Source organism: Dermacentor albipictus, chromosome 1 (assembly GCF_038994185.2).
Source record: "Dermacentor albipictus isolate Rhodes 1998 colony chromosome 1, USDA_Dalb.pri_finalv2, whole genome shotgun sequence".
NCBI lineage: Eukaryota > Metazoa > Arthropoda > Arachnida > Ixodida > Ixodidae > Dermacentor > Dermacentor albipictus.
Genome location: NC_091821.1, coordinates 521,383,923 through 521,400,415, shown reverse-complemented (window position 1 = coordinate 521,400,415; position 16,493 = coordinate 521,383,923). Strand labels below are relative to the sequence as shown.

The window sequence follows — 16,493 nt, the reverse complement described above, 5'->3', positions numbered from 1 at the left end:
CAGCAGCTGGGTGCTGTAGTCGACACAGTGGCGGGGGAAAGGGCGAGATGAGCAGCGAAGAGCGCGTTGGCAGCGACGGCAAACACCTGCATGATGAATACAAGAGGATTAGTGACTTGTGCGGGAGCACAGCCACTGAGCCCAGCTGGGCATTCCAAGAAAAGCTTTCCACAACCACCCAGGTCATTGAAATTGTCCATGACCTATCTAGCACAATAAACTTCTTTGGCCAAATGGACATAATCTTCCTTGACTTTGTCAAATCATTCAACAAAATCTCTCATCTTAAGTTAATCACAAAAATTAACTCTGACTGTCAAGGCATCACAATCACTCACTGGTTCTTGCTTTATTTTTCTTGTCGAGATCAATGCGGTTTTTGCAGGGTTAAACATCACATCACAGACACAATACAGACTTCCTGTGTTGTGTCTGGTGCTCCATAAAGAAGTGTTTGAAGTCCCAAGTTATTTTTATTTCTGACTTGCCTAATGTTATCAGTGTTCTTAACAAACTTCTTGCTGACGATTTCGTGATGGGCAATAGAATTTGAAGTATAAGTTAGGCAGGATCACAGTCTAATGTGCATAAGATCTTTAAATGGGGTGACCACTTATAGATGGAAATGAATGCATCTAAAGCTCTTTTTATGTCCAGATTATTTAATATCCTTGCAATATAATTAATGTAAGCACTAGTAGAGTCGATAAACACAACTACCTGAAAACAACATTCGTTTTCGACCTTGAAAAAATCAACATATTGATTTTGTATTCCATAAGGCTAACAAAATGCTTTGGGGCCTCAGGTGAAATATAAGTGGGTATATTCCCTGAGGTAAAATTTCTTTTTTATAAGCTGTGTTAAGGATTAGGCCAGGACTGTTTTGGATCTATATTACAAATAAGAGCAACAAAATGTTGGTACAATCCAGAGGTATATATCTAACACGTATTGTCACTGTCAATCCTTCACTAAATTTTGAAAGTTTGTTAAAGCATATTGTTATTCATGTTATATGTGAACAGATGTCATAAGTGCAGAAGGCGGTCCCATAGTAAGACTGTCAGGGGGTCTCCTGTTAAACAATGTATGATAAAGAAATAATAAGCAAGAGTTAGCAACTAAGGAATAGGCAGCATAATATATGTATGTAAACGTAACAATAAATTGCAGAGTAAGTAGATACAGTAAGGAGGTAATAAACAAATATAATAAATAATGTGTAGTATAGAAGTGTAGACACATGAACAGACACATGAACAAGTATTTAGTTGCTTAAAAGAAAGTGTTCAAACTTCTTGCAATACATTGACGAATGCACATACTAATAAAATTTAACTATATTTTATTAGTAGTAGTTGTATTAGTAGTATTAGTTAATTTAAAAAACTACGAGGAACGGAATGCTTGCTGACTTAATTTTGCTAGATTTGTGAAATAGGTATAAGCATGGGAAGTCTGTTGCACTTGAAGTATTGCACTTGCTTGTTGACAAATACAAATACTTCAAAATTATAACAAATGAAACATCTAAACATTGCCACAGCCAGTACATTAAGCCACCTAAAATTCTAAATGTGTGTTTCGAATAGTAGCTTTATTTCTAGATGTATTACTGAATGGAATGCGTTCGTTGACTGGGATGTCGGCCTCATGCATTGAAAAATGTTTGCAATGTGTGCGTGAAGTTCATTAATAATAATAATAATAATAATAATAATAATAATAATAATAATAATAATAATTAGTCTGCACTGCTTTACATCTGTAATGTCAATAACTGCTGGCACAAATGTTGCTCCAGTAGATGTGGTGGTTGCCTGTCTCAGATCTCACGAGTTTATTTGACTATTCATGTGAAGCTTTTTATTTCTGCATAGACAGAACATTATTCTTCGGCCATGCTTTTGTCGTGGAATGTGTACGATGGCATGATGTGTCGATATTGTTACGCATGAAGAAAATGAAGACCGGTGAACGTGCTTGCAGTCCTGAGTGGGGGAAGGAAGAAGAGAAAGACGTTGAGTTGATCAACCAGCTGGCCGCTCTTGCGCTCACCTTCGCAACCTAAACAGCCCCATTCATCTGTAAGGGTGATAAACGGTCTCCTTCGCGCATAACAAAGTGTTGGAGGTGCGGGGTAGCACTCACAACGGAATCGTCAGTGCTGCAGCTTCGTCAAAGCCGTCAACTTGCCGCCCTCCCACCATCAGCCTTGACCATCTTCGACCTGCCGGAAGAAGTAACCGTTCCGAGGGCAGCGCCTAGCAGTCCACTGCCATACTACCGAGTTCCACCCACCTTCGGAGGCAAAGCGGGGGAAGATGCTGAGTGGCTCGTCCACTACAAATGAGTGAGCAAGTCCAACGGGTGGGATGCAACCGCTCAGCTCACTAATGTGGTTTTCTCCCTGACCGATACCGCCCTCGTGCTGTATGAGAACCACGAGGACACGTGTAAGACATGGGAAAATTTATTGACCAGTTAAAGGTGTGTTTTGGGGACTCAGTCAGCAAAAAGAAGCGTGCGGAGCAAACACTGTCGCAATGGGACCAGGTGAGACATGCACAACATATATCGAAGTGTTAAAGCTGTGCAAGGTGGTCACTGCTCGCATGTCGGAAGAAGATGAAGTTGGACATCTGCTGAAAGGAGTGGCTGAGGATGTGTAAAATTTTCTAATTGGAAAGGAAAGCCTCAATTCTGTGTCTGACATCATTCGGCACTGCAGAACTTTTGAAACGCTTAAGATGTGTCGGATTGCGCCAAAGTTTGGCCAGTTGGCAAACATTACGATGGTTACCAGTGTGGACACGAGCCCTTGCCTCGACCTTCCTTTGACCATCTGACAGATTGTCCGCGAGGAACTTTCCCGCCGCAAAAAGATGTTGCATTCAACTGCTGACCACCATGGGGTACGTGAGGCTATGACGGCGCCACATTCGGCCCCTTGGCAACCAATGGTTAGCGGAGCGGCCGTAGAGTACAGTGCAGCCCCACAGTCGAGGATGACAACATGCCCTTCGACTCCGCGCTATGACCAATGCGCTCAATGCACGCCACGAACCAACCCACTACGTGAGGGAAAATGATGATATCCACTTCATTGATGAACAACCAAGGTTTCGACCTCTCAAGGTGTGTTATTCCTGCGGTGTCCCGGGTCATAATAATTTATTTTATTTATTTTTGTACGTACAGATCGCCCATATGGGCATTGGAGTACGGGAGGTGCTGGAAGGAATAAGCAAAAGTACTTAGATCACAAGTAAGGTTGACAGGACCCAGCATCACGGCAGCTAACAACATGAACAAATGCTTAAATGATGTATGGAAAAAAAAAAAGCTTAACATGTAGATAACAGGTAAAACACAGACATCACTCAAATTAGTACAGTAGGCAATAGTTTATGATGCGATGGTACAGTGCATAATTACACGTCACTTTGTCCTCGTAAATGCGATATAGCAGTTTTGCAACCAGTGTATGGCCACGTGTTATGGCCAGCCGTCAGAGTTTTCTCGGCCCTCCGAACGGCCACACGGTGCCCCGTGGCCAGCACACGTATCATCTGGCGATGAGTATTGGATGACCAGCTCCCAGAATCGCTCCCCGGCATCTCACAGGAGCTTGATACCCCCACCGCAACGTCATGCTCCCAGTTCTCCCTCACCACTGTGTTGCACCAAGTCCCCTTCGTCAACGGAAAACTAGCTAGCACAGCCGATGGAGGTGAGGTTGGTGGAGACGTGCTACTGACAGAAATACCTCCTGTGTTGATGCTGAAAAACAAAGTGCGCCTTCTTGTAGATAATGTCCCTGTCATGGCTCTGGTGGACACAGGCGTAACAATTTTGGTCATGAGTGTCTCTTTTAAACACGTATTAGGGTGATAGGTTTTGTTTAAATGGGACGAAGATTCAAAGTTCTGTGGAATGAGTGGCGAGCCGTTGCGACCTATTGGGGTGTGTAGTGCTGACGTGTTTTTGGGAGGCCATGTTATTACGACAGGGTTTGTAATTATTCCTCAGTCGACCCATGATGTTTTTCTTGGCATGGACTTGTGGGAGTGTGGTGCTACTGTCGACTGCCGCACAGGGACGGTATTCATAAGTGGTAGGATTCCGTCAGGACTCCTGGAGCACCCTGTAGATTGCGAAACTACACTGTGTGTCTGTGGCGATACGGTCATACCTGAATCATCTACCGTCTGTGTTCCCATTGTCTGCTGCGGCGCCGATTCCGACAGCTTCGATGCTATCTAGAGCTGATGCACATTAACTGTGTGAAGAAGAATGTGTTGGTGCCACATTGTGTGGTGTCGATCAAAGGCGGACGCACTGGCTTATGGACTGTAAACTGTTCTAAGGAGCCCATTATACTACCAGACGGCATTAAATTAGCGTTCGCCAGGGAACATGCATCCTTATCAGTGGCTGAACTTACAGATGTGCCAGAAGAACCTGATAGCCACAGTTCAGAAACGGCCCTTTTGTCAACGGTAAATAAATCGCTTAGCACGAGTGAGCGCCGAATGTTAGTGGGTGTGCTTTCGAAGCATATTTCGTTATTCGATTTAGCGCAGAAGGACAAAACACCTGCAATCCCCGCAACTTGAACACGCCATACCATCAACACGTATTTGGCAAATCCGATTAGACAAAAGCCATACCGTGTTTCACCATCAGAGTGCCAGATTATCAACGAACAAGCGCATGAAATGATGAAAAAGGGAGTTGTACAAGAGTCAGCGAGTCCATGGGCAGCTCCAGTGATTGTTGTTAAAAAAAAGAAAGATGGATCTTGGAGATTTTGCGTTGACTATCGCCATTTGAATGCATAACAAAAAAGGACGTGTACCCACTCCCACTTATTGATGACACAATACCTTCATTCCGCCTCTTACTTTTCCTGAGTAGATTTATGATCCGGCTATTGGCAAATTCCGATGCATCCTGACGACAAGGAGAAGGCTGCCTTTGTAACCCCTGATGGGCTCTTCGAATTTAATGTGATGCCATTTGGACTGTGCAACGCTCAGGCAACTTTATAGAGATTTATGGACACTGTTCTGCGCGGCTTGAAGTGGAACATCTGCATGTGCTACCTCGATGACGTCGTCATCTTTGGCCGCACCTTCAGCGAACACAACTCGCGTCTGGATATTGTCCTGAACTGTATCAGAAATGCTGGCCTAGTTTTAAACTCCAAGAAATGCCACTTTGGAGACCCGCCAAACCCTTGTGCTTGGGCACCTCGTCAATAAGGATGGCATCCGCCCTGATCCCCAGAAAACAGCAGCCGTTGAAGTGTTCAGTTCACCGTGCTCTGTAAAGGAGCTCCATAGTTTTCTGGGGCTTTCTTCCTATTTCTGCCGCTTTATTTCTAAATTCGCCGACGTCGCGTATCCGCCGACATGCCTGCTACGAAAGGACACCCCCTCTGAGTGGACTTCAGAGTGCAACTCTTCTTTTCGTCAGTTGAAGTTTCTGCTGACGTCACGACCAGTTCTTCAACACTTCAGTCCTTCAGCTTCGACGGAACTCCATATGGATGCCAATGGCGCATGTATTGGTGCTGTCCTAGTTCAACGCTACGGTGACCATGAACATGTGATCGCAAATGCAAGTCGCTCATCAAGGAGGCCCGAGCAGAATTACACTGTCACGGAACAAGAATGCCTCGCGGTAATATTTGCGGTTCAGCGGTTTCGTTCTTACCTGTATAGACGCCCCTTTACAGGGGTCGCCAACCACCACTCATTGTGTTGGCTTGTGAATCTTCGTGACCCTTGTGGCCGCCTTGCGCGCTGGGCGCTCTGAATGCAAGAATACAGCTTCACGGTCTCTTATGAGAGCGGTCGATGACACGCTGATGTGGATTGCCTCTCGCATATGCCACTTAGCGCTACGGACTGTGAGGCCGATGACTTTGATCAACTCGTGGCTTCTGTGTCGCAGCGTTTTCCAGACTTCGACTGTTTCAAAGCTGAACAGTGAAAAGACGATAAATTAACACTGCTCTTCACCACTACGACCGCCTCGACAACAGCAAACCATTTCTGTGTACGTGATGGACTCCTGAATGACTTTTCCAGCACTGGTGCACATTTTCTCCTAGTAATACGGGAGAGCCTTCGCACAGTGATTCTGAGTGCTATGCACAACGACCCTACATCTGGCCATTTAGGTTCGGCGAGGATGCTCTACCGGATTCAGGAACGCTTTTATTGGCCTGGAATGCGACAGTCTGTTGAGACGTATGTGGCCAACTGCATGCAGTCCCAGCGCCACAAACGGCCATCTACTGCTCCAGCTGGTCTCCTACAGCCGATCCCGCCTCCAAGCACGCCTTTCCAACAAGTGGGCATTGACTTTGTGGGCCCTTTTTCAAAATCAGCCAAGGGAAATCATCGGATAGTTGTTTGTGTTGACTACCTCACACGCTACTGTGAGACGGTGGCCGTGCCCTCCACAACTGCCACTGACGTTTCAACATTCCTGCTGCAATATGTCATCCTGCGACATGGTCCGCCTCGCGTGATCATCAGCGACTGTGGACGACAATTTACAGCGGATGTCGTAGAGGAGCTGCTTCGTTTGTGTGAATCCCACTTGCATTACTCGACTCCATACCATCCACGAACGAATGGGCTTACGGAGCGCACCAACCGAACAACTGTAAGCATGCTATCTATGTATGTTTCATCCGACCTCAAGAACTGGCATGACGTACTGCCTTTTATCACTTACGCATTCAACACTGCCAAGCACAAGACTACCGGCTATAGCCCTTTCTTCCTGCTGTACGCACGGCCACCCCGGTACAATATCGACACTGTTTTTTCTTTTTGTAGTCACGAAAATCCCACTGTCGCCAAGGCTCTCTGCCTTGCCGAAGAAACTCGTCATGTTGCTCGTTTGCGCACTTTGGCATCGCAGGACAGATCAAAAGCACGCTACGACATTTGCTACCATCCAGTAACCTATCGCCTTGGTGATTTAGTCTGGCTGTGGTCTCCAGTGCGGAAACGCGGGTTATGCAAAAGCTTTTGGCCACCTACGATGGACCGTTTGGTATTATTAACAGACTCACGGAAGTCACCTATAACATAGCTCGCCTCACGGCGAGTGGTTGAAGAGCTGCCAAGACCCAAGTGTTCCATGTCGCCGGCTTGAAATTGTTCACGTCAAGACAAATGGATCCAAATGGAAAAGTTGTTTTTTCATCCACTTTCATCTCAATTAATTTATCGTTTCTTATTTCATTTATTATGCACAAATAATTTTCCCTATGTTGTCCTTGGTGTCAGTGTTTGCTGGCTTCTTATATGCCTATTAAAAAAAATCGGGCCCCTCAGTTAATTCCCTTCCTTCTCATTTATTAAAAAATGAGGGTCTCGAATCTGGCTACATTGATGCCTTCAGGTAGCATGTGTGGGTTTATTGACCAGTCACCTTCACCCAAAAAGATCACATTCTCGTGATGCCTGCGGCAGAAAGGACGTTCCACGTCTGCCGCCAAGGTCTGCGAGTGGTGGCGCTGCCTTGCACTCCCAGGGTTCTACTAGGAAACATAAATACCCAAGAAAGTGGATGGGGAAACGGCATCGCGGTAGCTCAATTGGTAGAGCATCGCCCCTTAAATGCGAAGGTTGTGGATTCGGTCCTCACCTGCGACAAGTTGTTTTTTCATCCACTTTCACCTCAATTAATTTATCATTTCTTATTTCATTTATTATGCACAAATAATTTTCCCTATGTTGTCCTTGGTGTCAGTGTTTGTTGGCTTTGTATGATACTGATTAAATAAGCCTTTTAAATAATCATTTAATGGCCCCAATGTCTATACGGACTTTGTTGTGCTCATTTGCCAACACTGTTTTCAGTTGTTTGCAATGTGTTACTGTTTCCATAGCGGTTCTTTCCCGTGATTTAACGAGAGCCTTTAAAAGCTGCCGTCGCCGTGCACTTTTGTGCCACTGCTTCTTTCATTGGAGTGCGGGCAAAAGAGCTACCCATAAGGTGGCATGTAACAAACAACTGAAAGTGATGCTTCAAATGTGCTGCACAAACTATGTAGTGACATTGTGGCCATAATTAATCATTTAAAATCTAATTAATGCAAATTTGTTTATTACTAAGGACGAAAAATACAGGAGGCTTCTCTAGGAAGTTGCTGGCAACATACGGTTGGTTTCATTACAGTGTCCTAGAAGGCTTTGTAGTGGGCTCAGAGGAGGGCGTGGCCGGATGTGTTGCATGTTGCCTCCGAAAGGGGGCGCGGCAAGAAGTTCCTCCTGAAGCTTCGCCCTGGTAGCTCCGGGACGAGGTGACTGCCTAGCGGGTGGTGTTATTTCACTTCAAAGTAGACTGCCGGTTTCTGCACTTCCGACCGGGCAATTATTTGTAGGGTATCCCTACACTTTTGCAGAAATAAAAAAGTGTGATTCTCCGGACCACTGCAGATGGTTCAGGGAAGATCACGTGTCGTTCCTGTGAGGATGTTGAATGTCTGCTCAGTTTGTTCTTACAATCATTGCACTTCTGCAGGAAGTTTAAATTGCCTATATCACTGCCACAGCGTCATCATACGCAAAGGGTTGACCCATTACCTTCGCCATGCCGTTTGCTCTAACTGCATGTAGTTTGATTGTTAAACTGCTGTGGCACATTACGCAGCTGCGGGGAAGTAAATTTGCCATTGTTAGGAATGGCCGTACGGGGTGGCAACGTGTCAGCTTTCAGCCCGCTGCACGTGTTCCAATCCAACCAGACGAGGTGCACTTCAGAGAACTGCGGATGACCAGCAGCCACGTGGCGCACGGTCAGCTCAGGAATGTGGTACTCGGCCGCGCCACCCGGGACAAACTAGAGTTCTACGAAGCCCTCTGACGTCAGCTCCGGACCTTTGCACCTGTGTGTGTGTGCGACACAAGTATGTGAGCCCGCTTCCTCCAAAAGGGCGGGTCATCTTCGGTGACGTCGAACGGTGACGTCGAACGATGACTAGATGAACGTTTCCGTTTGCTTGGAATCAAGAGCTTATAAGCAGCGGTTGCCGGCTGCTAGTGAGTGCTCGTCGTCGGGAGCTGAGTGCTCGTTGTCATGCTAAAATGCACTAGTGACCTGTGTGCTCGTAAGCTGTTTGCTCTATGCTAGTCTTGCGGTCTCCATATGGGAGTCGCGCTAGACTGCCAATGTATCTTGCTTAAAATGTTAATGTGTAAATAAATCCTCTTTACCGAGTACCTCTCTACGACCTTCAACTCTTACAACTGAATGGCAGTGGTGAGATCGGCCTACGGCTCTTAAATCGACTCACGGCTCCTAAATCGGCCTACGACTCGGAGACAGCAACGGCAGCTGACGGACGTTGGCACGTGGTGACCGACCGGTATCCTAATCAAGTTGGAGGCGACTTGGGATTGACCACCTCTTGCAACTGACTGGATACGGTGGAGAAGGACTGGTGATATGGTGCTGCTTCAGTGGGTAAGCGTTTGGCTTTGGCTGTAAGATTTACCAGGCTTCAATTTCTCTTTTGGATTTGATTCGCTGGGATCTTTTACTTGTATTTTGATTTGCGTGGGTGTCGCAACAAGTATTATGTAACAGCAGAGCCAAAGCTTAAAGTAGCGACCATGGTCCTAATGTGTTTGATGGGAGCTGACCTGTTGTAGTTGTGTGAAGAGATCGAGGTAAACGTAGATGAGTAGTTGACAGAATCAGAGATTCGTAAAACCATTCTAGAAAGTAACAATGATTTGAAATTCATCAAACAAATGGGTAACCGAATTCTAAGCAAAAAATGGGAACAGGAAGCAATTAGGCATGAACAGGAAGAATTTAAGCAAGAACAGGTAAAAGCTAGGCAGGAACTGAAAATAAGTTCTCGGGAAGACCTAACCGAAGTAACGAGGCAGTACATTGATGCATTGAACGAAGAGATTCAAGGTTTAGAGAAGGCAATCGCACTAAGTCAACAGCGGCTGGAGAAATCTGTAGGCTGGACGCAGCGAAAGTGGCAGGAAGTAGACAGCAGATTTCAGTCGAAAGCCGAGAGAAGTAGCAGTACCTGTGAGACTAGCAGCATGTTCACAGGTGAACTCGAAGTGCTAGCAGCTAATGATGCCTTAGTGGCAACAGAGGCCGTTAAAGGCCAGAGTGAGAGCGACAAGGTGCTGTGCCAACAGATGACTGTAGAGACAGCTAGGCCAGCTGTGAACAAATTGGCACAGTTACCGTGCGTGTGCGTCGCATATCATGGTAGCGAGGTCATTAGCGAGGTACAGAATACTACGGACTTGACAGACGCGAGCACCCATGTCGAGTCAGATCTGCGTGCAGAAGTGAAGTGCCAGCTGGACGATGCAGTTGAGAGTAGTTCTCAGGATGGCGAGCCCCGTAGCTCAAGGGAAGACCACTGCATGGTTCAGGGATCGGTGCGGCTCTCCACCAGTGTAGGTCGCCACGAGAGAAATGATTTAGTTAATAATCACTCAGACTGTGCGGGTAAGAGACCGATTCGGGCCGACGAGATGTGTAACGGCCAGCACGAGGCGCGAGATGACGGCATGAAAGAGAGTTCGAGGAGAAAGCGCCGCAGAAAGAAGCACCGAAAAGATCGGAATGCGGTGGCTAATGTAGCGAAACCAAAGACGGCGACAGGCGCGAAAAGGTAGGGCGCGGAGAAAAAAAAGGTGCGGTCGTCATGGACGATGTTGACGCATCAAACACGTTCGAGCCACCGGTCCAAGGGGGACCGAGAAGCATGTTCTGCACGGACGCGGACAAAGGGCACGGGGCAGTTAAATTTCTCGTCGTTCTGTAGTTCTTTTCGAAGCTCAGCGTGCAGTACAAAGAAGCGCAAGGTGGCAAGACAAGACCAGGTGGGGAGAAGCGACGCGGTCAATCGAGTTCGTGAGGAAAGAGGGGCGCCAGGATGCAAATTGGCAGGAGACTGTAAGGTCTTGGGGGAGCTGATAGTGAGTCAACCCTTTTGTTGTTCCTCGGTAGCCAGAATAGCTTTCAAACCGCGACCACCTCGAGTACGGCTCAAATAGTATGAGTCAGTTGTAAACATTGGCAACGGGAGGCAAACAGAGCTTCCGTAGAAGTGCAACGTTCTGTTTTGTTTTATTTTTATTGAGCATCGGATAATTTCCGCGATTTAAGTTTCTTTCAATATGTAAGGTATGAGCTCTGTTTATGTTTCGTTTGAGAAGCTCGAGATTTGAAAGACACGTTTTAAGTAAACATGTTGTATCGCGAGGTGTTCATTAATAAGTAAATAGGCTTTCTTTTTTTGTGTGTAAGTAACCTGAGTGTCAAGGTTATCGTTGAGAGGCCTATGGTAATGCGCGTGTGTATTAGTTAACCTTCTTTTTTTTATAAGCGTTTTTTTCTTTTCTAAGGTTAACCGCGTAGGTTTTCAGTAAGTGCGTGATTTGCACTGAGAAGAGCTCTTAGTTCCTATAGCGCGTGTCCTGTGTGGACGGAGTGCAGCAGATTGTTAATGACTTGGTTGTGCTCGTGTGTGTTGAGGGCAGCCGTATTCTGACTTCTCTAGTACACGTGCGTAGAGCTAGTTAGTAAAAGACACATTTGTTCAAAGGTTCCTCTGTGTTGCGTAAGTTACGCAAGTTTGGTTGCTTGGTCAAGGAATGTGTCCTGTGTGGATTAAAGGAACAAATGTGAGTAAGCGTCGCAAGTACGCGTTTGGAATAGAGACCACAAAGCTAGCGCGATTGTATTTACGTACCTGTGGAGTGTGCCAGACGGTTCAGTGGCAGCAGTACATGAGATAAGTACACCACTGTGATAGGATAAAAACAGGCTGTTCACGAAGTTAGGCTGCTTAAGTTATGTTTGGGTATTGGTGTTTGAGAGCCTTCAGTTTAATTCTGCGTAAACCTTTACTCTTGTGCAGCGCGATGGTCGGGTTTGGTCGAACTCAAGAGGATCATGAACGCTCGCTTTGGCGGCACAAAATTTTGGGGCAAAATTTGGGGTTTCCCAGTTGAGTGACTTGCATTGAAATTTTGACAGGAGGCCTGGTGGGTTAACAGCTAATTCCGGGTGTTTGAACGCTGAGCGGTATTGTGTTGCCGGGTCGACTCTTCTGTGCCAGTTGTTGTAAGATGGTTGAAGGCATTCCAAGTGCGCAGGGGTTGCAGGGAGCAAAGCCATCATCTTGCTCGCCAGCCATTCTCATCCTGCCCAGCGGTTGCCAGCACTGGCCAGGCCAGATTTTCCGGGCCATGGAGGAGCTGTTAGGAATGGCCGTATGGGGTGGCAACGTGCGAGCTTTCAGCCCGCTGCACGTGTTCCAATCCAACCAGACGAGGCGCACTTCAGAGAACTGCGGATGACCGGCAGCCACGTGGCGCACGGTCAGCTCAGGAATGTGATACTCGGCCGCGCCACCCGAGACAAACCAGAGTTCTACGAAGCCCTCTGACGTCGGCTCCGGACATTTGCACCTGTGTGTGTGTGCGACACGAGTATGTGAGCCCGCCTCCTCCAAAAGGACGGGTCATCTTCAGTGACGTCGAACGGTGACGTTGAACGATGACTGGACGAACGTTTCCGTTCGCTTGGAATCAAGAGCTTATAAGCAGCGGTTGCTGGCTGCTAGTGAGTGCTCGTCGTCGGGAGCTGAGTGCTCGTTGTCATGCTAGAAATGCACTAGTGAGCTGTGTGCTCGTAAGCTGTTTGCTCTATGCTAGTCTTGCGGGCTCCATATGGGAGTCGCGCTAGACTGCCCATGTATCTTGCTTAAAATGTTAATATGTAAATAAATCCTGTTCACCGAGTTCCTCTCTACGACCTTCAACTCCTACAACTGAATGGCAGCGGCGAGATAGTCCGACGACTCCTACATCTGGTTGACAGCGGTGGGATCGTCCGACAACTCTAATACCATGTGCTCGCATAGGCTCGGAGACCCATTTGTTCCGTAATTATGGATATGCAATCTCAAATGGTTTGTCTACGGCACTCGTGCATGCTCATCTTTACAAGACCATTTCCTTACAATAAAAAGCATGAGTAAATTCGCCAATACAAAGAAGCATTTTTCAGAGCATGTATAAACACTTTATTTGCAGTAATAAATACAACACATTGGTCAGGCGCATCTTGCAAAAACATAGAACAACTTGTAGAAGCCAAGCAGCATCCCAAACGACCATTCCCCCCTATGTTGCATTTTTAGCTTAGGCATGCACCTACTCATCTTTCGGAGCTTCATTGCCTCCTTGTTGCCTCTCTTCTCTGCATTCTTCTTTCACGAAGTGCAGCCGAGTAGTCAGGTAGAAACTTACCACCTTCGTTGAATTTAGTTCAGCCGCGTGTTAGCTGCAACCAGTCGTGTTCGTGCACTTGGCCTTTGCCAAACTCAGTAGATGCAGGATGCTTTCAGAGTGCAGCTTGCCTTTGCTAAAGCATTCTGTGAGTAAGTTCTCAAGTGTTTCAACAAAGCAAAACAGTGCCCCACATCGTACAATAGCCCTCCCTTATCCCTGAGCCGCGTGAAGATGTGACCTGTGAGCACTCCTCACTGGCTGGCATTGTCAAAGATTGCTTGCAAACTTCACACTTGGGCTTTAACACACATTTTCATGCAACATAACCAGCGGCGTAATATGTTAACCGCAAGTCGCTCTTCTCTATGTGCTGGTTGTGGTCATGGGAAAATGTCAGGCAGGTTCGGGAGAATCGTGGGGATGGCATCTTCCGATAGCAGGGGCCTTCAATGAGGAATACACGTTTCCTTGCCATCAATTACATGCACACAGTGTCTGATTATGTACATGTTCTCTAATTATGTATCAAAATAGAAGAAAAGGGTTAACCTATTTTTATTAATCATATCATCAGAAGCTAACAAAGATGGCAAGGACGACATTGGGGAAATTACTTGTACTTACTAATTGAATTAAAAGAATTATAAATTAATGGCAATGAAAGTGGATGAAAAAAACAACTTGCCGTAGGTGGGGAATGATCCCACGTCTTCGCATTACACGTGCAATGCTCTAACCAACTGAGCTACAGTGGCGACGATTCCTCATCCACTTTCTTGGGTCTTTATGTTTTAATACTGCAACTAACCTTGGGAGTGTTAGTTGTAGTAACACCACTCGCAGACCTTTGGCGCTAATGTAGAACATCCTTTCTGCCACAGGCGTCACGAGTACGTGATCTTTTTGGGTGAAGGCAACTGGTCAATAAACCCACACATGCTACCTGAAGGCATCACGTACTGATCCCATGCTTGTGACGCCTGTGGCAGAAAGGATGTTTCACATCCACTGGCCAAGGTTTGTGAGTGGTGGCGCTGGCTAACACTCCCAAGGGTAGTTGTTGTAGTAAAACATAAATACGTAAGAAAGTGGATGGGAAAACCATGGCGCGGTAGCTCAATTGGTTAGAGCATTGCATGCGTAATGCGAAGACATGGGATCATTCCCCACCACCGGCAAGTTGTTTTTTCATCCACTTTCATTGCCATTACTTTATCATTTCTTTAATTAAATTAGTAAGTACAAGTAATTTCCCCAATATTGTCCTTGGCGTCTTTGTTTGTTGGCTTCTGATGATATTAATAAAAATTGAGACCCTCGGTTAACCTTCCTTTTTCTCGTTCATTACATAACGAAGGTCTTGAATCTGGCATCATTGATGCCTTCAGTTAGCATGTGTGGGTTTATTGACCAGTTGCCTTCACCCAAAAAGATCCCATGCTTGTGACGCCTGTGGCAGAAAGGATGTTTCACATCCACTGTCATGGTTTGTGAGTGGTGGCGCTGGCTAAGACTCCCAAGGTTAGTAGTAAAACATAAATACACAAGAAAGTGGATGAGGAAACCGTGGCGCGGTAGCTCAATTGGTTAGAGCATTGCATGCGTAATGTGAAGACGTGGAATCGTTGCCCACCACCGGCAAGTTGTTTCTTCATCCACTTTCATTGTACATTAATTTATCATTTCTTTAATTCAAATAATACATACAAGTAATTTCCCCAATGTTATCCTTGGCATCTTTGTTTGTTGGCTTCTGATGATATGACTGATTATGTATCGCAGCTCGAAATGGTAGCTCACAGAGCACACGTCTCATCCAATACCTTATCTGCACGGTGCAAATTCCGTTCCCACTGTTTTCGTCATTCTTCGTCTCGTGGAACATTGAAGAGGACGGCTTCGGTGCACCTTTCACGCAGCTCTACCCTGTATGGCAGCTGTGTGCGAAACAATAGTTGCGGTGACGGTTAGAAATTTTCACCTATCTGGGACACAAGTCGGTAATGTGGGCGACATGCAGAGATAGGCACTACACGGAAAAGAAGCCGGCAGCAGGCAAAGAAGTCGCAGACATCTGACCACCACTGCAGCATAGCACAAAGAATCCCACGCATGTGAGACGGAAACTGGCGGGCAGACTGGTGAGTTCAGGAGGAAGCTGCTGCAGTGCCTCTAGCAGGCATACTGGCAGGCGACAGCAGCCACGTCAATAGAGAGCATTGGAAGGATGGGCCAAAGAGCCCACTACAAAGCCTTCTAGTACACTGTAGTTTCTTCATCATGGAAGGCTTACACGAAAGACCATTATCACCACTAGTGAATCGTCATGTGCTGTGAAAACTTGTACTGAACTCAAGAAAGGAATATAGCGTCTATCCTCATGCCCAAGAAATCTTGAATGCTTGTTTGAGAGCTGACGACAATGAGATGAGAAGAGCACACACATATGCACACGCGTGTGTCACTTTCCCATATTGTCTTCTTCATACACCGTCACTTTTCCTGCTGTTAATCATTCATTATGAGTTGGAACCAACTACCTCACCAACGTACCTTAAAAATGCTTATAATACACACATTTCCTGAATGGGTTCTTTCTTGGCCTTGGTGATTATTTTTTTTTTTTAGGCAATCTCTGTGTCTGCTCAGGACAGTGCATTCCTTTAACAACCCACACATGCTGCAGTGGGCTGACAGCACATTAGCTTGACATAGTCTTGTTCTCTCAATGTATGATTAAGATAGCTTCACTTGCTGTTTGCTGCATGTAAGGGGCATTAGGTATGCAATGTTTTCCGCATGCTTGACAGATTACTTTTCTGATTCTGGGATGTTCACTATATGTACTTGTTTTGTACACTTCATGCACTTTCACTCGTGACTGACTGCACAAACTTTTTATTGGCTGCTTTTCAGTGATCCTGAACCGTTTTCAGCTTGCCTTCCTCTAATCTTTTCACATGTATTCTAGAACACACAACGGTACATGAAAGGGTGACTGGTATTCTGTCCTGGTGTTAACAGCGCAAAGCGTATACAGGACACGAGATCTGAAGACGACATCATAAGTGCTGGCTTTCAACAATGTTCATTTGAAAGAAACACGGCTTCTTACACCTTTGCCCACACGTGTCACAGACATGTAATTGTACATCATGTGAAACACACACTTTTTTGTAC

General features: G+C 46.1%; 1 protein-coding gene across 4 annotated transcripts in view; it reads left to right on the top strand.

Annotated features, from left to right (window-relative positions):
* The window catches only part of LOC139054905 (heparan-sulfate 6-O-sulfotransferase 1-like), a 180,664-nt gene that overhangs the window by 45,002 nt on the left and 119,169 nt on the right, over nt 1-16,493 (top strand). The window lies entirely within an intron of this gene.